At 40.6% G+C, this 20,528-nt stretch overlaps 1 protein-coding gene across 2 annotated transcripts in view; it reads left to right on the forward strand.

Moving 5' to 3' along the window:
• The window catches only part of NDST2 (N-deacetylase and N-sulfotransferase 2), a 126,351-nt gene that overhangs the window by 61,213 nt on the left and 44,610 nt on the right, over positions 1-20,528 (forward strand). For both annotated transcript variants that reach the window (XM_084209951.1, XM_084209952.1), the window contains one exon: positions 14,008-14,067. The gene's annotated coding sequence lies outside the window, so the exon portion shown is untranslated. The remainder of the gene's footprint in view (positions 1-14,007; positions 14,068-20,528) is intronic.

The raw sequence follows: 20,528 nt of genomic DNA on the forward strand, positions 1-20,528 counted from the left end.
TTTGGGTGCTGCATGAATACAGCACAAAAGCCCAAATCCTTCATTTGAACTCATTTGTAAGCTACAGAAGTCTGATTTATTAATCAAAAACTCATTGCACTACCATTTCTGTATGTTTAGAGTGCAGCATTTGTGACTTCAAATCTTTGAAATATTTTTCTGTTATGTTTGATTAGTTCAAATGGTTGTATTCTCTGTCATCAGTACTATGATTTTATCAAATAGCTTGTTTTACATTAGTGTTATGTGCCATTCTTTCTGAATTTCTGTTCTGTGTTTTGTACCATGATTTGTATGATATGAAAGTTGTTTCCAAATGAATTAGATTCTGTTTTTCTCCTGATAGAAAACGTTTTTATTAGACTCTTTGTAATCCTCTGCATATGACAAATCTTTTCCTACCTCATTAGTGTGATGTATTCTGGTTAGTAGCCCACTGTGATTGCAGCCTGTTGACTTCTGTCATTCTATTGCATTTCAGTTCTGCTTGTTAGATCGTTCTCTTCTTGCATGGCAGAGTAATTTTCTCTCTCTTTTATATCATTCTTCATCCTACATCAGCCTCTTGAGCCCCAGATGTTACTGGTCTAAAAATGGGACAGAAATTAACCCTGAACTCAAAAGACCCCAAACACTCACTTTTACCATTTTTGCAGTCTACCATGTATGAATGCATCTTCTGTCTCTCACAGGGAGAACATTTTTAAAGGGGCCAGGGCTGTTTAACAGACTTTGATTGCCATGTCCCTCAGCTGTAAGGGATACCTGGAGTAATGATGGGCTGTGCAGATAAACCAGTTATCAGGATTCTCCAGCTGTGTTTCCCCCACCTTTTCCTTTGCCCCCTACCTTGTGGGCACTATTCAGTGCTGTTCTGTCCATAGGCAGCCTGTACTAGTAGCTGTCTGCTACATACTCAAGGCTTATCATCCACTTGTCAGCAATTGCATGTTATTTCATACCACAGCTTCAAAATCTGTCCTCATGTTCAGAGCCCCAGACAGACCTTGCTTTCTCACATTGCCTTGGTTATAGAGCTCTCCTGTGCCACAGAGGGCACTGGTCAATGGGGGAAAGGAGGATCTGCTGGCAAAAGATGCTTGGAAGCAAAATACTGGGCAAAGTCCTTCCCTAGAGAGTGTGGAGTCTGTGATTTTTATTTCTACCAGCATTCTAAGCAGTCAAAATTAATGGGCTGTGTGCTGGGGCATTTTCTGATGTTTCCTGTAGCAGGAAGATGGAGGATGGCCCCAGTGCTTGCAGCAGCAAGGTGAGTGATGAATATGTGGAGACCTGGTTCTGCAGGCATTGGGTGCCGTAGGCCTCGTTGGTCAGCACAGCAGCGAGCAGGGTCTCCACTGGCCTCTTCAGTCCCTCTGCCTCGGGGAGCTGTTCCCTGCATCCCTGAGCTTTGCTGGGGTCAGGGGAAGTCTAGGTGATGAGACTTTCACTTTTTCATTTGTGCAGGGGCTGGGGAAAGGGCTGGCTGTTTTCTAAGAGCTCCACTGTGATGGATTAAGTTTTCTCTTGAAGGATTGTGCTTGGCACATCCAAAAGCGATTGCGGAGGGCCCAGCCCGAGCAGAGCCATCGAAGGCTCTGTGGGCAGGGAGCGGCCTGTGCGCCCCCCGATCGGCCTCCTCCAAGGCAGGGGTGTCAGGCTCCGTGTGCCGGCCCCTGTGCCCTCACTTCCTGAGGGAAACAACCCTTTCCCTCCCTCCTCCCGACAGCTCCGCTGGTCCCTAGTGAACCTCAGCGGGTAAAGACCAAATTCTGTTCATGAATAGTTTTTCAGTCCCCTTTCTCCCGCCTACCCTGCTCTCTGTCCTGGGAATGTGCTGCCCACACAGTAACCAGAGAGGAATCTGGAGACATTTGCAAGATAAGGCCATATCAAATGTTCCATTCTCATACTTTGTTCTAGAATTTTTCAAAACTGTTTACTACGCGTTCCCTTTTGGTTTTCATGAATAAGCACACTTCTCCCAGACTAAGAATGGGAAAATGCATTTCCAAATGTGTGAAGCCATGTAACTGTAATGAATTGCTTTAATTATGTATGGTGTGGTTAGTTTCGGTTAGTTTCTGGAAGCCTATTGTGCGTTTCTGCCTGCAACAAGTAGCTTTTCCTGTTTGCTTGCTGCTGTTTATCAGACTGGCTATCCTCCCAAAGTAATCCTCATCCAAATTCTTCACTTAAGAAATGCTCGCCAAGAGCCTTTTTGATCTTCAAATGCTCAGTGTCACCTTGGTTGTTGCTCTGACAAACAGGAGAAGGTAGAGTCTAGATTTCTTCATTAGAAATTTGGTGTCTTACCATGTTTTTAAGATACATATTTTTCATCTGGTTTGTGAAGTTTTTAGAGAGATATAAAGTTACAGCTCAAGGGAGATTGAATACAGTTTCAGACCTCTAGCAAGTACAGGTAGAGGTCATTTATATCATCTTCCTCAGCTCCTGAGGTGATGGCCCCTGGGAACTTGAGCAGTGCTCTTGCTTGCTTTTCTGTAGTTACTGGTTTTCCTGGTAAGTGCCAAATTCTTTACTTTTTTTTCCTTTCCTATAGTGTTTGGGAAGATTGGGGAAATGTGCTATTGAAGTGTTTTGGCTTCCTTATTTTTTGAATGACAGTAGATACTGAAACATAATTATCTTATTTTTACTCCTGGTTAACGAATGTTTCTTACTGGTTTTTTCTTGTCCACTGTTGCCTGCATTAGACATATTTGGTTTTGTTTCACTCGAAGATGAACAAGCTTTTTAACTCTTTCACCTTTTGTAAGGTAGATAGTTTTGGAGTTACTAAGCTGAAGTTATTCCCTATGACAATCAGTGACTTGAGGTGTTAGGAGGTATGAGAAAAGGTCTTACTTTGAAGACTTTCAACTTGAAGTTGAAATGGAGGCAGCAAAGATTAAAGGGAATCTTTTCTACTTTCTGTTAGGGGTTTTTCCTTGTCTGCAGTGTGGAAAAGTTATTCAGTACTGTTGGGATTAAATGCAGAGAAGTAGTCACAATAAAAATTTTCTCTTCCTTTGTAAAGAAATGATGTTTCAGAAGGTTTGGAGTCAATTTTGAGAGCTAAAACAACCCTTCATATTATGGTGACCTGTCTGTTCCCATCGTATCCCTCATCTTCTCTCAGGGACTCCTGCAGAGCCAGCCACAGTGATCTGCAGTGTTTAGAAATGTCCTTTGTGCAGCCCTGCACACAGCTGGGAAACTGATAGCATTCTTTTGTTCCTCTGCATGAAGCTATCTGTGTGTGCAAAAGCGAGATATTTGCTCTTCCTTCCTGAAGCTTTCTCTGTAGAAGTTGCTCTGCTCTCAGGATACAATGACCATATTAATGAATTCATCAATCACAATAATCTGATTAAATTGATGGGGGAGAGGGAGCCAGCAGATGAAACAAACAGATTATTTTAAGATATATGAGATACCCAATTAGTAACTGACTCAGCATTTAAGTGAAAGTGTTGCTCAAGAGATTTCCTGGTAGCCAATGTAATAAATTACCCTTCATGGCTTTTGTCTTTGAGAAAGGCTCATGCACTGCTATTAGGAATCGGTAGGTAAAGCAGTAACAATGTGTTGCACGTAAGAAATATCAGCTATATATTACTTACACAAATCCATAGTCTTTTTTAATGTGCATTTTACTTAGAAATAGACTAGGCTATGGGCAGTATCACGGACAGATTAATATGGATTTTAAGCCTTGTACAGGTACTTCAGCCATGACCTGCTGAATGTGTATTCAGGCATATAGGAAACTGAGACTTGAGTAGGAAGGGAGTTGCTTTGTGTCACTGAGGTTTCAGGGGCAATCCCCTGGAGTACAGAGATAATGGGAGGGAAGCTCTCAGTCAGGGAGCATATGTTTTTGTGGCGATTACACTGTGTATAGATTAGGACTTCTGGGAGGGAGGGAATGGGAAGATGTGCTTGGTTCATAGGACCATCTGCCAGTACCTTGGCATAGTCATTTCATTAATGGGAAGCTTTATTAGCTTGAGTCCTGCAGAGAAGACAAGAAAGGCAGCAAAAGAGACAGAAAACTGTCATCCAGCTGCCATTGAAAATGGGAAAAGATGGCTCTGATAACCTCTAAAATCTGATTTTATTAGAACTACTGGTGCTCTTCTAGGTAAGAAGGTATTAATCTTCTTGTTGCAGAAAATTGTCTTCTAAATTTTGTGATGCAGTGTGGGATGTTCTTTGGTAGGAAAACTATTAAAACTGGGGGTGAGATGGAATAGGAGAGAAGGTTCTAGGAAAAATCTGCCTTTTCTCTTTGGTAAACACTTGAGGTGACCTCTATTGAATGTTGGATATTTAATGTTTGTGGTGATATAGGATGACCCCTGGAAGATACAACTCTGAGAGCATCACAGTCCCAGCAGTGGCCTATGCCAGGAACCTCAGAGAACATGGCCTGTGTTCCATGGGAGGCAAAAAATTAGGGGAATGCTCTGGTTGGACACAAAATAATGTTCCAGAGGCAAAAAGGTTAGAGCCTGTGAACTCTGTTCCTGTGTCCTCACACATGCAGTTCTGCTGCTGACATGGTAAGTGTCCAAGCTTGTGTTCTCTTCCTCAGTTTTGCTGTCCTGTAGATCAGAAACACTATACTTAGCCTGTTTTAGGGAGAGCTCTGCTATTCTGTTGACAGAATGCTTAAATGCTGTTGTATTTGAACAGCTCTGTTTTTCTTTTGACATTTGAGTCAGACTTGAGTCTGGGTGAGGGTGAGATGGCAGAGCCTTTGCCTGGTGAAAATGGTGGTTGGAAGTACAAAGTGTTGGCAGCTGGGAAATTATTTTCCTTTGGTTTATACAATTCAGGTTAGACTGGTAGTTAAGATGAAGGGAAGGAATGAGAAAAGAACTGTTTCCCATGAACAGCCTTATAATCTGCAGGTGTCTTAGTTCATGGGAGTGTGGGTATTTTTGGGACAGTGTGAGGGTTATGCAGTTCACCAGCAAGATGGTTTGTTGTCTAAGGCTGGGCAAGTTTCTGTTTGCACTGCTAAGATGGAAAAGGCAGTTTCCCCTTATGTTTTTGCTGATTTATGAGGTAACTCAAATGGAGCATTGTCTCTGACTTTGTCTGTTGTAAATCTAGGGAAACAAAAGGAACATGCATTTTCAAAAGTGAGTAGAAAAATATAGCTTAGGAGTGTCAAAACACCTAAGCAGAGTGATACTTAACTGAAAGGGGGTTGGTTAGTCATCCACTTTGCAAATTCTCTTTTTGTATTGAGGATGGAAGAAGATTAGTGAGATGAAAATCTATGTTATTACAGAGATAAGAATGGGTTATGGCTGGGTCCCAAAGGAGAAGGAATTTTTAAATTTTTAATATTATTTTAAAAACCCAACCCTTTGCTGTGACTCATGTGTAATGCTTAGACACTTGTATGCAAAAAAAATTTACCATAGTAGTGTACAGCATGGTGTTTATATCTGTAAATGTATGTGCAAATACTGACATAACATAAATTTAGATCCTGACCCAGTGCTTGTTCAGTTCAGTGGAAATGCTTCTGATGGTTCTGACAAGCATTTGATCAGATTACCACACTGACACCGGAATGTGTTCTGAAACTCAAACCGAATCTTCTGCTTTAGAATATTTTTTCTAACTGCCTTAAAATGGAGCAGAGTTGATTCAGTCTTAAAAAATGTTTGCCCTGCACATGGGACCTTTCTGTGCTTTTTCTACTGAAACACTGATAGTATACAGTGATAATACTCACTCGCCATGTTGCATGATTTTTGCATAGAGTCAGAACCATAAAGCAGCATAATATGCTGACTTAGAGGAGACCCATCAGGATGAACAAGTCCAGCTCCTGCCTCTGTGCAGGACACCCCAAGAATCCCACCGTGTGCCTGAGTGCATTGTCCAAACTGACAGTTCATGTACTTTCTCTTCAAGTAGTTGGAAGAATGTTGTTGGCCCCACAAGGGCATGGTAGGTCAAGGTTTTGGCTCAGTCTACAAGTCTAAAAGGCTTTTCACTTAGTGAAGCCATAAAGAAACCTCCAGCTGGCTGGATGCCTCTCTTAAAAACACAAGTGTGGCCTTATTCTGAAATGATGCTCAGGGAAAGTTGTGCATGCCTCAGTGTCTTGGGATGAGAGGAGTAGGAGGGGGGCCTTTGCAGAGATTCCAGTGAAGCCAGGAAAGTCAGATGTTTGCATGAAAACACAGGGAATTTAATCTGATTGACTCAGAATTACTGTGAAAGGATAGAGTAAGACAAGGGAAGAGAAAGAAGGATGGCAGCAGAGAGCTTTTAACTTGAGATACGAAAGGAAATTAGGAAGGTGAGCAGAAATTTTTATTTCATTGCAAGCACAAAGCTCCTTTAGCTGTTAATGTGAGCTCTGAAATTGTGGAGCTTCATGCAGTGTTTCCCTTCCAGCAGAAGAGCACAGAGCTGAGTGCTGCCTGCATTGGGAGTGTTATGTACAGCTTTACTTTAGTGCCTTTCTGGGTCAGTGGCTCTCAAACAATGCCACACAGAGCTGCTTTAGTTGTGTTTGCATGAGTCAGTCTGTAAGTACTGACACTTCTCCCTGATCATAACCCAGTGTCCTAGAGAATCTGCAGGCTTTTCTGACTGATAATCTCAAAGCATTTGTGGTGTTCCTTGAACTCAGGTTGGTTGATCATGGGTACCTTTTTTCAGATGCCATTCTTCCTTAACAATTCAACCAGAGTCAGACTGTTGACTTCAAAAAATCAAGTAAAATTAGGCAGCCAAGTCCTTGTACTTTTAGCATTGAAAGAATTGATAATGCTCTCCTCAGATTGTTCTGGCACTACTCTCTCAGTAGCCACAATCTAGGCATTATGTACAGTAGGATCAAGGAACTGCATCATTTGTAGTCTTTCAAAATAGGTTTGTGCAGCAGATTGTTTTACCTGTGCATGCCAGAAAACATAAAGGAAGAGGAATGATAGAGTAAAATAGTGTATTTAAATATACTTCCCAAGCAAGCATATATGGTAGTGGAGACTTCTTTGGGTGGATCAGGTTTTTGTTTCTGTATGTGGGAAGGTTTGGTGATGGTTTGAGCATTTATACAGTCAACCTCAGTGACAATTGGGAGCCCCGAGGGAGGAGGGAACAGTCTGTTCAACATTTGTGTATTCCTCATCAACTGACTGCACCTGCAATCTTAATCATGAGCAATCAGGTATTTGGGCATTTTGGAAAGTAGTAGCAGTGAGGAGCAGAGCTTGAGAAGGCTCTGTGGAAAGAGAAAGAAGGCTATCATTCCTGAAGTGTGAGGAAAATCCCTGAAGATATGTCTGTTTCTGAGCATTGGCTAAGCTGAATTGGGGCTGAACACTAAGCAAGCATGTAAAAAGTAATTGGGTAGGAAGTTTTAATTTCTTCTTTCCCTTCACTCCCCTAAAAGCATGATTTTTTTTTTGGAACCTATTTTCTTTGTCCCATGTAAATAAAGCAGGTGTGGATACAGGCAATCTGCAACAAGTCTTGCCCAATTTGGTTTCAAGGTATTATATTTATTCTTCGAGATCTGGATTTCATTCAGCTCTGTGTGTTTGTATCCATGAAAACTATCTGTAATTTTTTACTCGGTTAATTGGATTGATTATTTCTTTTTATTATACATTCTTTTCTGTACAGCCAGCTGTAGTATGCCACTTTTTGGGCATCTTGGAGGTTACTACTATGAACTTCAAAGTGCATATGAAGAAAGTTGCTTAAACAGCAGATTTACATTGAATTATGGGCAAAACCCTATTTTCTTTATTGCAGCGTGTCTTTGCCATCATATAAAATGTGTTTTATATGTTATGTTTGTGAATAGATTTTTGGCTTAATTGGTTTCCTCCTTTATAAAAATGAACAATGTTAATTCTAGTTTGAATTCATTCCTTAGTGGTGGGGATGAGTCGTAATTTAGAATTGCAGATTCATATCATTATAGGCTCATGGGTGAGGCTAAGCAAGGAGCTGTTTCTATTTCTTTTCCCAACAGCATCTGAGATATTGGAGGAATCTGCTCTGCAATGTAGAGTGCGTGTCATTTATGTTAAAAGACAGAGATAAAAGTAGGTATAAGGAGCCTGAAGAGGCAACACTGTCCAGATCAAATCCTGACAGTGCTAAAGGAAAGTCGACAGGCTTCTAGCTTAGTTTTCTTTATTTAATGGAAGAATAAAATGAGAGAAGCAAATTATTCTCTTCCTCTTCATATTCTCCATGGTAGCTGTCAGCTTCGCTGGGGGTCACCATTCAGGTACAAAACCTTTATGTAGCTTTTGGTTGATATTAAGTTCGTTCCTGTAGGATTTGGGCACCTATGTGTTTTCAGGCTATCTGGAAACATAACACATGATTGTCTTTCATTAATTTGGTTGTTTCCTGCTTTTTTTTAATGCTATTTTTTTTTAAGATAGCAGTGGCTTTGTGACAGGTGCAGAGGGATAAGACATTGGTTGGTTTGACTATGTGAGCCATGGTCTACTAGGACCAGGAAAAGACAAGTACCAAACTAGGTGTCTTTAGTCCTTTTGGGTACTCTTAATTTGGAATGCTTTGAGGAGGATTAGCCTAAACAAGCCATTAGCAGAATTGTTTAAATGATCTGAATGGGGTGAAAGGTTTACAGTGCTGTACTACTTTAACCGGTAATTCAGAGAATCCTCAGTGCTATCAACTTAATTACAGCATAGCTGCCAGTAGGCAGTGGCTCTGTGGCAGGATGGAAACTGACAGTCATTTGAGATTTATCTATCTAATACATAAATCATAGTTGTTCCTTCTTCAAGACTCTTCTTTGCTTGTTAAGGAACAGTCGCAAACAAAGGGTGGGATGGGAGAGGGAGGGGGAATAGTAGCAATGGAATTTAATCAGCTGAGAAGGCTGCATCCTTCCTACCACCTGATGAGAGCAAATACAAATGAGAACTAGGAGAGATCTTTTTGAAATATTGTAGTCATTCCCCCTTTCTTTACAAATTTCTTCTCACAAAGGTGGCATGATTTCAGCTGCTAGGTTGCAGCACTGGGAAGAAGGCTACTGATAGCTTTTTCCCCGTTGACCTTGATTGCAGTTGGTTTGCTTTTTTGCTTGTCCGGTGGCCTACAGCTAAGCTGATAGCAGGGAAGAAAAGGGCAGAGGCAAAGACAGCATTACTCTTTGAACACTTCACCACTTGTATTGGCCTTTCTGAAAATCAGCCTGCTGAAGCAGTCGGGGCCATGGGCATTTCAGAGCAGCACAGTTGCAAGCAAGCGCAGCCATGCTGGAGGCAGACAGGGACTGGGCCACCTGCCCTTTAGGCTCATAGGGAGGAATCCTTTCCTTTGTGCATAGGCAAGGCGATGCCCCATAAGGACATGTAAGATCTGAAGAAGGGCATTGGATGAATGATGAACTGTACTAAGCCATTTGCTTAACATTATCAAAGTGATCGTAAAACCGTGGAATAATCCAAGTTGGAAGGGACCCACAAGTATAATCAAAGTCCAGCTTCTGGCCCTGCACAGGAGAGCCCCAAGAATCACATCACAGGGCCTGTGAATGTTAGCCAGACACTTCTTGAGCTCTGACTGCCTGGGTGCTTCTCCTTGATGCTTCTCCTTCATCAGATGGTTCTGCCTTTTTCTTCTGTTGTGAAAAATTTGCTGGTGAATTACTTTGAAGACAGCCCTCATACTGGAGACGAGGGAGAGGGTGGAATTTTGGCAATCAGATCTAGAACTTTGAAAATTAGACTGCTTTCTCTTGTGAACAATACAAGTTCACTTGAGAACTTCAGTGTGTCTCAGAAAACATTTCCCTTCCTAAACCAATCCTGCTGGATGTATGTGAATGAGTAATAAAGGAACTATCACAGAATGGAAGGGGCCTCAAAGATCATCTCATTCCAACCCCTCTGCCATGGACAGGGACACCTTCCACTAGACCAGGTTGCTCGGGGCCCCATCCAACCTGGCCTTGAACACTTCCAAGGATGGGACCATCCCCAGATTCTCTGAGCAACCTGTCACAGTGCCTCACCACTCTCACAGTAAAGAATTTCCTCCTACTATCTGTTTGAAGCCATTCCCCCATGTCTTGTCACTACATTCCCTTGTAAGTAGTTTCTCTCTGTTTCTTATAGACTTCCTTCAGGTACTGGAAGGCCACAATTAGGTCACCCCAAAGTCTTCTCTTTTCCAGGCTGAATAGTCCTAGTTCTCTGAGGTTTTGCTCACAGCAAAGTGCTCCATCCCTCTAATCATCTTGGTGGTCCCCCACCTTTTGGACTTGCTCCAACAGGTTGATGTCCTTCCTGTACTGGGTGTTCCAGAGCTGGATGCAGCATTTCAGGTGAAGTCTCAAGTAAATATGTTAAGGTAAATGTATTCATGTGTTTTGTTGTCCGATGTCCTTAATTAACTATTTCAAGTATATCCTTGCTGCCTAGTTTCCATTTCTTTCACTTCTTTGGAGATTCTGGCAGTGAATGCAGTTTTCTGCATGGTCCTTTTTCTTGAGCATTTTCAGTTTCTGACAGTAATATTTTCTGATAATTGTTCATTGGTTTCAGTCATTCCCAGATAGCTTCGTCTTTCCTCTTCTCCTTCTCTATTTATATTTTCCTTTTTTCCAGTTTGATTGCTGCAGTCCATCCATACTTACCTCCTATAACCACTAGAAAGCCAATCCTGTCTTTGTTCATCTGTTTGCAGCTTTGAACTGTGAAGCTGCACAATTCTTATAAAGTATTTGTTGAAGAAATACAGACCTTAGGTGGCTATGGCTTTTATTCTGAATTCTATTTTTTTACAGAAATTAACTAAAATTTCCACCATTTGGTAAGTAGGGCTTTCTATTCTGTGTCCTACTCTCTATTTCTATATTTCTTTTTCTTCTCATATTCCTGTATATATTTGCATATTTTGACTATATCAAGGTATATTCTCTTTTCCCCGTGTATGTTTTATCATTATATATTTTCACCGTGCTTTGTGCTTTTAAAATGATTAATATTTTTGAGCTAAGGGCAGTCTTGTTTCTTTGGTGTAATTACTGCAAAGACATACAGGGTAGAACTTCTGTCTGCCTAGTGTGACTTGGATTGTTTGCTCAGACTAAGGATAAGATCTTCATGGGAAAATAGTTCTGCCTGGTTGGGCTCCCATGTGAATACTATTCTTCTGACTAAGAGGACCCTGTTATATTTGATTAGTGTAAATATTAAGGTTTTTATGCTTAAAAAACCAAGCACCCTTCTCATTTTCCTGAAAGCTGTTTTATCTCGTAATGGTGAAGGGGGACCACACACGTGCTCTCATATGTGTCATGGGATTTCCAGGCAGCATCTGTTATACTGAGATTTGGCCTTTATAATGGAGTAGAAAAGTAAAGTGAAACTTCCAGTGTGACTGGTGTTTGAAGAAATAAAACTGTCAAGAATACAAATGTCGCTGCTTATTGAGTCTTTGTGTGGTGCACACCCTGACTAGCAGGAACTCCTGCAGGAGCCTGCCTGGCTGGCACACAAGCTCCTGAGCTTTCCCACTCCACTGTTATGGCTGGTAAATTTGCAAGTAAATAAAAACATGGGAAAAGATATGATGCTTCTAGAGTTAATGACATCCTTCCAAAATCACTTAATTGTGTGCTAGGCAGAGTTTCGTTTCCATTAGTAAATGCTTTGATGCCTAGAGATGAAATGTGGGGGTGCCTCTTGTGTTCAGCATTTGGGAGCTGGTATTAAGCAGCTGTTCATAATGGTGGTAATGTACACTTTGTGCTGAGGGCTTTGCAGATATACAGATCTGTTTGTTTCTCAGGGATGACATAGGCACGAGAGTATGTATGGAGGAGGGAAATGGGAAATCGTTAGGTAAATTTTGCCACCTCACTTGGCTTTCTGTGGAGATGACAACAGTCTCATCCCTTTCATGTTGCTTTAAACCACTCCTTTAATTGAGGTTCTGTAAAATAAATCTTGTCGTGAAATCAGATTTGGCCAATTCTAGTCTCATTCTACTGATAGATTTTTGTGTCTGGTTGATAATATTGTTCTGTTCTTTGTGTTTAATGACTTATCAATTATTGCATTCAGTTTAAATTCCCTGTTACGCCATTCAGCTGGCATCAGATTCTGCCCCCTTCTTACCAGGCTCTGTTGCATTTCTGCTTGTATCTGTTTTGATGTGCCTTAGTGGAAAACTGGCACAAAGAGCAGTTTCTTCACCTCCTTCCTATGACAGTTTTCTGAGTTTCTGTAATCAAGAGTAAGTGGAATTTTTAAAAGCTGAAGACAAAATTATTTGAAACTTGTGTTCCTCTCTGAGTGTCTCCCCCTGCATTTGCTATCTGCTAATCTTTTTGGGTTTTTTCATGTTTTCTGTATTCTGGAAAGTAAAATCAACTAGATCAGAGTCATACTTTATCTTGTCCAAATCAGCACTTTGGTAATAGTTTACACCAGAGTACAAGATACTTTGCAGTGAGACAGAGAGCCAACCCCTATGGGAAATTTCTGTTAAATGCTAGTAGTTGGATGTTGGTCTCTCTGCTTGTGTGGGTCTTAGCAACTACCATGAGGGTAGAATTTTATAACTTCTGCTAATAATTAACTTCCTAATTTGACTGTTTTTCTCACAGGATTGTACTGTGAAAAAATAATTTCTTTAGTCATCTCTTCTTTTTAAGGTGAAATCAAACATTCACATCTTCTGTAGTTTAGTTGTTTTGTGGTTTCATCGGGCTGTTCTGATGTTTACCCTGGTGTTTTGGGATCTGCGGAGGCCAGGCATGCAGGGCTTCTTTTTCTGCTTTCTCAAACTATTAAGTGAAGGAAGATAAGAATTATGGATGAAAAGAAAAGAGAAAAATTGTGTCCTGCAGAAGGGTAGGTGTTTTTTTTTACTAAACTAATCTTTATCTAACCAGGAAAAAGGAGAAACTTTTGGTCTTGTAATTATGTGAGGAAGGCAGAGAGCTGGGTGTGCTTCATTATATTTACAGGCAGGGCAAGTGTGGTTCTGGTTGTAGAAGTATTAAAGATTATTGGAAACTCAAAGGTCAGAATTTTTGCTGAATCAGGGTCTGTGTGAAGTGAAAGGCTACAGAGGTACCTGATGTGAAAGATCTGACTTCAGAAGCTGTCCAACAGGTATAGTAAAATTATAGTAGTCTAGTCTCTGCCCTCCCTCGGGGTGTTGGTGACTCTTGAGACACCCTCCCTGGCCAGCTGCTCTGTGTGCCTGTCTCAGTGTGTGTGTACACACGCGCGCACATACGTTTCCTGAGCTTCAGCTGGCTTCACAGAGTGCTTCCATCCCTGTGATCGCCAGCCAGGCAGAGGCGTGGAGGAGGGTGTGACTCCCTCCTTGGGGTGCCTTGTTTTTATTTCACAGTATACCTAATTTTGAAGGCTTTGGGAATAGACTACACAGACTTTGTCACACCATTGAAGTTTTACTGAACTGATTTAGCTGTGGCTAAGACAAAATAAGGTAACATCTTATAGTTTGCTTTGTTGGTTGTTTCAAAGACAACAATATTAATGAACAGGTGTGAGAAATCTCATTCAGATTGTGCTGGCATTTCCAGTTCTCTCAGCTCATAGTGAATTTGCTTGTTCTGTGAACTTTCTTTTTCCTTTGTGGTTCGAAATCCAGGTTCCTGGTTTGTTGACTGGGGGAATTTTCCCCTCCCTGCATTTTTCATTTCTCATCTTGCCTCACTCTTTCTCACTCTTGCATAGTTGAGCTTGCTGCAGTGTGCAGTGCAGCCCTGTATCATTGTCTAGTCATTGCCAACATGGCTGTTGTCATGGCCTCAGTCTGTCCTCATGCCCTGTTTAGTGTAATGTAATCATTACCTTGGTTGTGGAGAGCGAAGGTGCTCCTGCTAAGTAAATGTTTACCAACACTGCTGAAGGCTAACGTTAGGGAAGAGAGAGAGGGAAAGATTGTTTTAATTTTTTTTTTGTCTCTTTATATATTTTAAAACAGAACCTTGTTCCTGAGTGAAGCAACTGATGAGTATTTTCCTTCACCAGACTGTGATCGAAGGTAGGTGCACAATTGTTAACATTTTTATGGACTGACATATCCAGATTTGGTGAGGGGAAGGCCTCAAGTCCTCCTGAGCAGTCTCATGTCAGAAAAGAGACACGAATTAGGAAGAGGCTAGACTACTTTGCTGCAGTGTGAAGTTGCACTCTATTTAATGTCTCTATAAAGAGTTGCAGAAGAAACAACTTCATGTCTCTGGTCTTCAGTTTTACAGTTGTCAGGTGGCAGATGAGTTAATTTAGATCAGGAAGGAATTCCTGATGCAGTTCTGGGACTGCGAGACTGTGATAGGACGGGTTGTTGCTTACTGCTAAATATTACTTTATTTAGATGGAGTTACTACTTCCATACCTTCTGGGTAAAATTTGGGGCAATGTCATTCATTATCCATTAACTCTGCCTTTGAAAAGAAATGGGAAGGATGTGGGCTAAAAAGCTTTTAAAGTTTCAGATTTTGCATTTCACTGAGTCTCTGACCCATGCATAACAGCTGTAAGATCCCTTTGGGAATAACTATTTACGTTGCTCCCAGCATACTGAAACTGCATTCATGACTTAAACACACAGGAAATATCATAAATGCAATTAAAAATTAAAAATAGAAATACTGGATTGGTCAAAATTCTGTGCTGAAGGAAAGGAGTCCTACTTTTTTTTCCCCCCTCATTTCTGTCTGGATGAATAGTGAGGGAAGGTTATTCTTGTGGAGTTTATTTAGTATATATGTTTGAATACTGGGCTCTAATGTAGCAAAAAAAAGCACTGTTCTGCCAAGTTGTCTGATGAAAAACCTGCAGAGATTCAGCCTCCTATAATATTTACAATTTTTAGGTGCTAATATACTTACAAAAATGTTAATCCTGTTTTAGGAAAGTGGAAGTCCCTACAATCCGTGCAGTAGAAAGACAGATGATGTGGTCCAGTGAAAGGTTCTTGGTTTTTTTTCTTGGAAAGAACAGAGATTATTTAGTTTTGTATGTGTGCTGAACAAATCTGATTTAATTACTTTTTCATGCCTTACAAGAGTGCTGTGTGGATTTCTCGGATTGCTTTATATGAGTAGACCACTATGGCTTTAACTGTGCAGGAAAATCGGGGACAGAGAAGGGAGGATGGAACAGCTCATTACTTAGGCAAGTAGCCTGGGTTTGTAGAAAGGAGATTGCAGAGCTGGTGCTTCGGCTGAGTTCCAGTGTACAGTAGCTGAAGTGGTGAGGAAAGATGGATATGCCGAAACAAGGACTTGGGGCTCTTTCAGCCCTACACATGCTACAATTATAAATTCCTTTGTATGTCAACCAGAAGCTGAATTTTACCTGAATTTTCCTGTCAAGGCTCTGATACTGTTGCCCAAATGAAAGATTTCTTCCCGGGCTGATTTCCACCCAGGTCCTACTTTCTTTTGGCAGCCACTCGCACTGCAGCTTTATGCTTTTTCACAACCCTAACCCTGAGTTTTCTAGAGATACGTACACAAGAGTCCTTAGGCCTTGGTTGGATAAAAGGATTTTGGAAGAGAGGTATGACCTATGTAGTTGGTGTGGCCCTGTTATCATAGCTCATTCCACTGTGATTCAAATAGAAAATCTTGTCTCCTATAGACTTTTAATCAGTTTTGCAGGTGACGTTTGCAGAGAGACTAGTAAAGGAACAAAAATAATTTGAAATGTGTGATACATGTTTGTATACTTGCCATACATTCTTGTGAAGAGTAAACTGGTAGAGGAAGCTGCAGCTAAGTTTGCAAACTGAAGATTTTAAAAAGAATAAATTGCAAAAAAATTTTACATGGAATAGAATGAGTGTAGTGACCACATTAGCATTCTACTCAGCTTGAATAGCGATGTACTTCCAGAGACATTTGGTGTAATTTTCACACGTGAAATTGATAGATATTTATAATAAGTTAAAGAGTAAAAGTATTAGTGGAACGCTTCATGTGTTCTACTAGTGTCAATGTGTATGTGACATCATGGCTAGAAGAGCAAAGGGAGAGCAATTTTTGACTTAAGGTAGAGCCACAGTAAATTACTACTACACCACTGATTTCATTGACACAAAGGGTAGAAAATGAGTAAGACAGCAGAAGTGTAGAAATTATAGGAGATGGAAAGGGGACCATGCAGTTAGAGTATACAGCCAGGTAGTCCATGCAGAATCCACTTCACTCTACATAAAAACAGAGTTATTGGAAAATTTAAGTTGTTATTATTATTAATTTAAAAGTGGAATTTAAGCTTTCCTTGTACTAGTATGTGGTTAGTTCATCCTTAGCAATACTTACTTATTGCTTAAGACTAATGTCTTAATGATTCCTGCCTATGCCAGCAGTATCTCACAGTTAAATTACAGAAAGTGAGTGCCAAAATGCCTGTAGCATACTTTTCAAAAAACATTTATTTTCCCAAAAGTCTGTATTTTCCTGTGAGATATCTCAACTCTGTTCAGTTGTAGCAGAAACAGAGGGGCAAATAACATCCTTTCTATTATATTTTAACTTTTTCTGGTTCCTAACTTTGTCTGTTATGTTAGTTCTAATAAAGATTTGTCTGCCAGGTCAGTCACCTTTGCAGTCACCAGTTCTTCATCTCCATGTCTGGAGCAGGTTGCAGTAAGCCAGTTCCTCTGAAACTTTGTGGAATTGAGCTAATATTATCAAAGAGGTGCTGTCATTGAAACATCTCCAGACGTGTGCTAGTTTATTTAAATAGTGTCTTCGTGACATTGTGCCACATTTATTCAATAGGGATGAATTCTAGTGCTTGGACAGGATTTAGTTTTAAACATTTTAATTAGCTTATTGGTCTGAAGTTCGAGAGCTGGCACATTCATAGTGGATTTTTGCCAGTTACAATTTACATCATTTTTAAGGACTGGCAGTTGCTGAAGATGAGTCTGTCAAGTGTTAAAGATTAATACAAGAATTAATTAACTATCTGAAATTGTAAGCACTATGAAGTGCAAAGACCTTGTAAGACTAGCAACCTGCCTAGCCATACCTACTAATCTCATTATCCTTTCCTCCATTTAAGCATACTTTGTCCCCAAGTGGGCCTTGGAGATCTGTGAGATAAAAAATGTGAGCACAACTGAACGGAAACAAAAAATTATTTACGAAGCAGAAGGGCATAACTTAGGGTGCTTTGTTGGGGGCATGTTCCTCCCTTCTGGATGTATCATTGTTTGTCAATTGAATGGCTTAACTCTGACCCTTTTTAACCTATTCATCATGCATTTTAAATGAATATCATGGCTGGGGAATGCTGTACTCAATATATTAAGAGCTTTTCCTCTCTCTTAACATGGAAGATGAAAAGTAACACATTATTGTTAGATTTTCTTCTATAAATGCAGATGCATATTCTTCCTTTCTTTCGCCTTCTCTCATAAAATGATTCATGTGCTTAATACATTACAAAATTTTGTTAGTCTCTCAGATTTTATTTACTGTGTCTGGTATTCAAGTTGTTGGTCCAAGGCCCGCAACAAACTGCCAAGGTCTGTCTAAAGGCCATTCTTAAAGGCTTCAGAAATCAACTTAGATTTTGATTATGGACAACTTGGAGGGCTTCCCAGAAAAGACCTGGGCAGTTGACAGTTAAGAGATGAATATTGCTTCCATTGATTTTTAAATTTGTTCCCACAACTGCTATGCACCAGCCTCTTGTGAGGTCACAGCACGAGCTAGGAGCTGAGGCAAGTCAGAAGGCAAGGGTGACCCCATTGCAGCAGTGCCACTACTGATGGGGCGTAGTTCCACAGGGTCTGAGCATGGCAGGCAGAGCTGGCTCCTAGTGACAGGGTTTGTTGACACTGCCAGCTAAGATGGGTTCCATCCAGGAGTTTAAGACATGGCTGGAGACAAAGCAGCAGCATGGGTCCAAAGGCCACCCAGGAGACAGGGCCAAAGACAGAACTGGTTTCAAATTACACCATATGTATGAGGGATCTCTCCAGAAGAAGAGCTTCCTACAGCCTAAGTCAATCCAGGAGATGAAGCCAGAGGCAGGGCTGCAGACAGGTATGCCTGCAGCAAAGTTCAGGCAGAGAGCAGGGGGCCAGGCCCAGCCTTGAATCAGGGTGCAGAGGGAGTGCATGGAGGTCCACTTGAGGCTAGTCCATGTCATCAATGGCTGATGGTGCCCTCAGGTACTTTAGTTCACCTTTAGTTCACCTCAGACACCTTTAGTTCCTTAATGGGATGAAAGGTTGCTTGTTCCCACTACTGCCATCCCACACAAATTTTAATTACATAACAGGTACCAATAACAAAGCCTCTTTGTTTCACTGAAGAAAAAGAAAAGAGTTTTCACTCACATGGTTATTCTGGCTTCAGGAATTGTTGCCTTGCTGGATAGGCACTCATTCCAAATGGGGTGGATAGTGGTTCACTTGTCTCCTGCTGTTAGAGACAGAGGTGTGTTTTTAGGATACAAACGTTTTGCTATTTGTTTGTTTTGTTTTCCCTCTTAATTCCAACATCAACTACAACCAGAGTAGCAAGAAGGACCTTTTCAAGAACCACTCTTGTTTTCTATTTCACTGCCAGGACCAAAAAAAAAAAAAAAAAAAAAAAAGGATAATATGACATAGCTGTCTTTGATTGAATTTCAGGTAGGGTAGATTTCACCAGTGGCAACAAGATCTGTGAACAGGGTAGACTGGGGATGGGGAGAGTGTGTGTGTGACTGAAGAACTTGGTTGAGTAATTCTTACTTGGCACTTTACCATAAACCATTCTAGATTTGTTATGTGTTTCTGTCTGGAGTTGAAGACAGAACTATCAGTGCTATTGCATCACGACTTACAAATAAGGCTTGATCAAGAAAAAAATGTCAAATAATGTAAGCTAAACAAGCACATGTCTTCCTATGTCTTGGTAGCCAGAACCATTTAGGCTTTGACTGTTTCTCAAATGTAGCAGTATGAAAAGCATAATAAACCTGAGGTATTTTGAAAAACACATAACAAAAACATACCCTTTGAGCATGGCAGGGCATGAAAAATGTGTTTTGTCCAGCTGTTTAAAGTCTTCATGAAAATTCAAGTAAACATTGTAGTATAGCTCAACAAATGAGAGGCATCTGAGAGGATTATCAAGTGTCCTGCTTTATGAATTAGGATTGCTTTATGAATTTTAGGATTTCAGTATATGTGTTAGCAGATTTGCATGGACAGTCGGATTTTGCTATTTTTTTATTTAAAGTTTCAAGATTGGGTTATTTACAATCTAAGGCCACTTAGCTGAAACATATTTACCTTGGTATCATGTGCTCTTTTAAGCTGATACAAAACACAGCAAGTAGTTTGGGTCTTATCACATCTTAGAAATTATGCAATTATACAGTATGACCCTGATGAGGTGGAAATACTGCAAATACTGTTAACGTATTTGTAAAAACCATGATTCTTTCCTAAGGTGTAGGGACTCTAAAAGACACCTTTCTTTTTCTGAGTTGTTAGTTCTGATTCTTAGATGAGTTTTCCAGATTATAGCTATTAGAAGTAGAGGAAAGATACTGACTGGTTGATAAATACTGCAGCAGGCATGATTTCAGCCAGTGACAGAAGAGGGACTTTCATCTGAATCATGACTAGATGTTTTGAATTTATTTTCAGTTTTCTGGGCATTACCCTCACAAAAATTGCTTTTTCAATCTGTTTTATTTCACAGATCTAAATAAAAGTACCTTATAAAGATACTGACACCTTTACACGGAATTAAAACTTCTGAGGATTGTCTTGATTTTCTTGGTAGTTTTTTCTCGGACCCGTCAGAAGTAGTCTGCTAATTCTGCTGGAGACCCACTGCTCTGGTGTTGTATAATTCTGCAGTTGTGCCTCTGCTGTATATGTGATTAAAATCCATTGAGTAGCAAATATCAAGGTGATGCAGTAGTGTCAGAAAGGCCTTGTATGTCACAGCAGTAGTGTCAGAAAGGCCTTGTATGTCACAGCACTGGGCATGTTATTGAAAGACCTACAGGGTTATCCCAATGACTGGGAAGTTGCCTGGAAGGAAAGACTGTCCTTAAATTGAGCAGAAGTAGAAACTGTTTGTTAGCTGGTAGCAATATCTGCAATTTCCCCCTTTATTTCCAGGGCTCTTTGGAAGCAATCACCACAAACTGACACTGTGCAGAGCTACATTATTGTGTTATGGCAGGGTAATTAGGACTGAACTGTAGAAAAATACCATTGAAATCTCAGCAGAACTACCTGCTAACATGAAGACATAATTAATGTACTTGCTCCTAAATGGTGCTTAACCTCAGTTGAGCTAAGTTGTTCCTCTGGTTGCCATTGATCTAGGGGGCACTGTGGAATAGTTGTGGGAATTGGTGGGGCATGGGAAAGGGAAGGAGGTTTGGTTAAGGAGGATGAAGAAGATGAAAGCTAGCCTTTGAGAGAAATACTGAAGTTGTGACTTTAGGCAGTGAGCAAAAGTTGTCTTCATG

The sequence above is a fragment of the Fringilla coelebs genome, assembly GCF_963513975.1.
Source record: "Fringilla coelebs genome assembly, chromosome: 8".
NCBI lineage: Eukaryota > Metazoa > Chordata > Aves > Passeriformes > Fringillidae > Fringilla > Fringilla coelebs.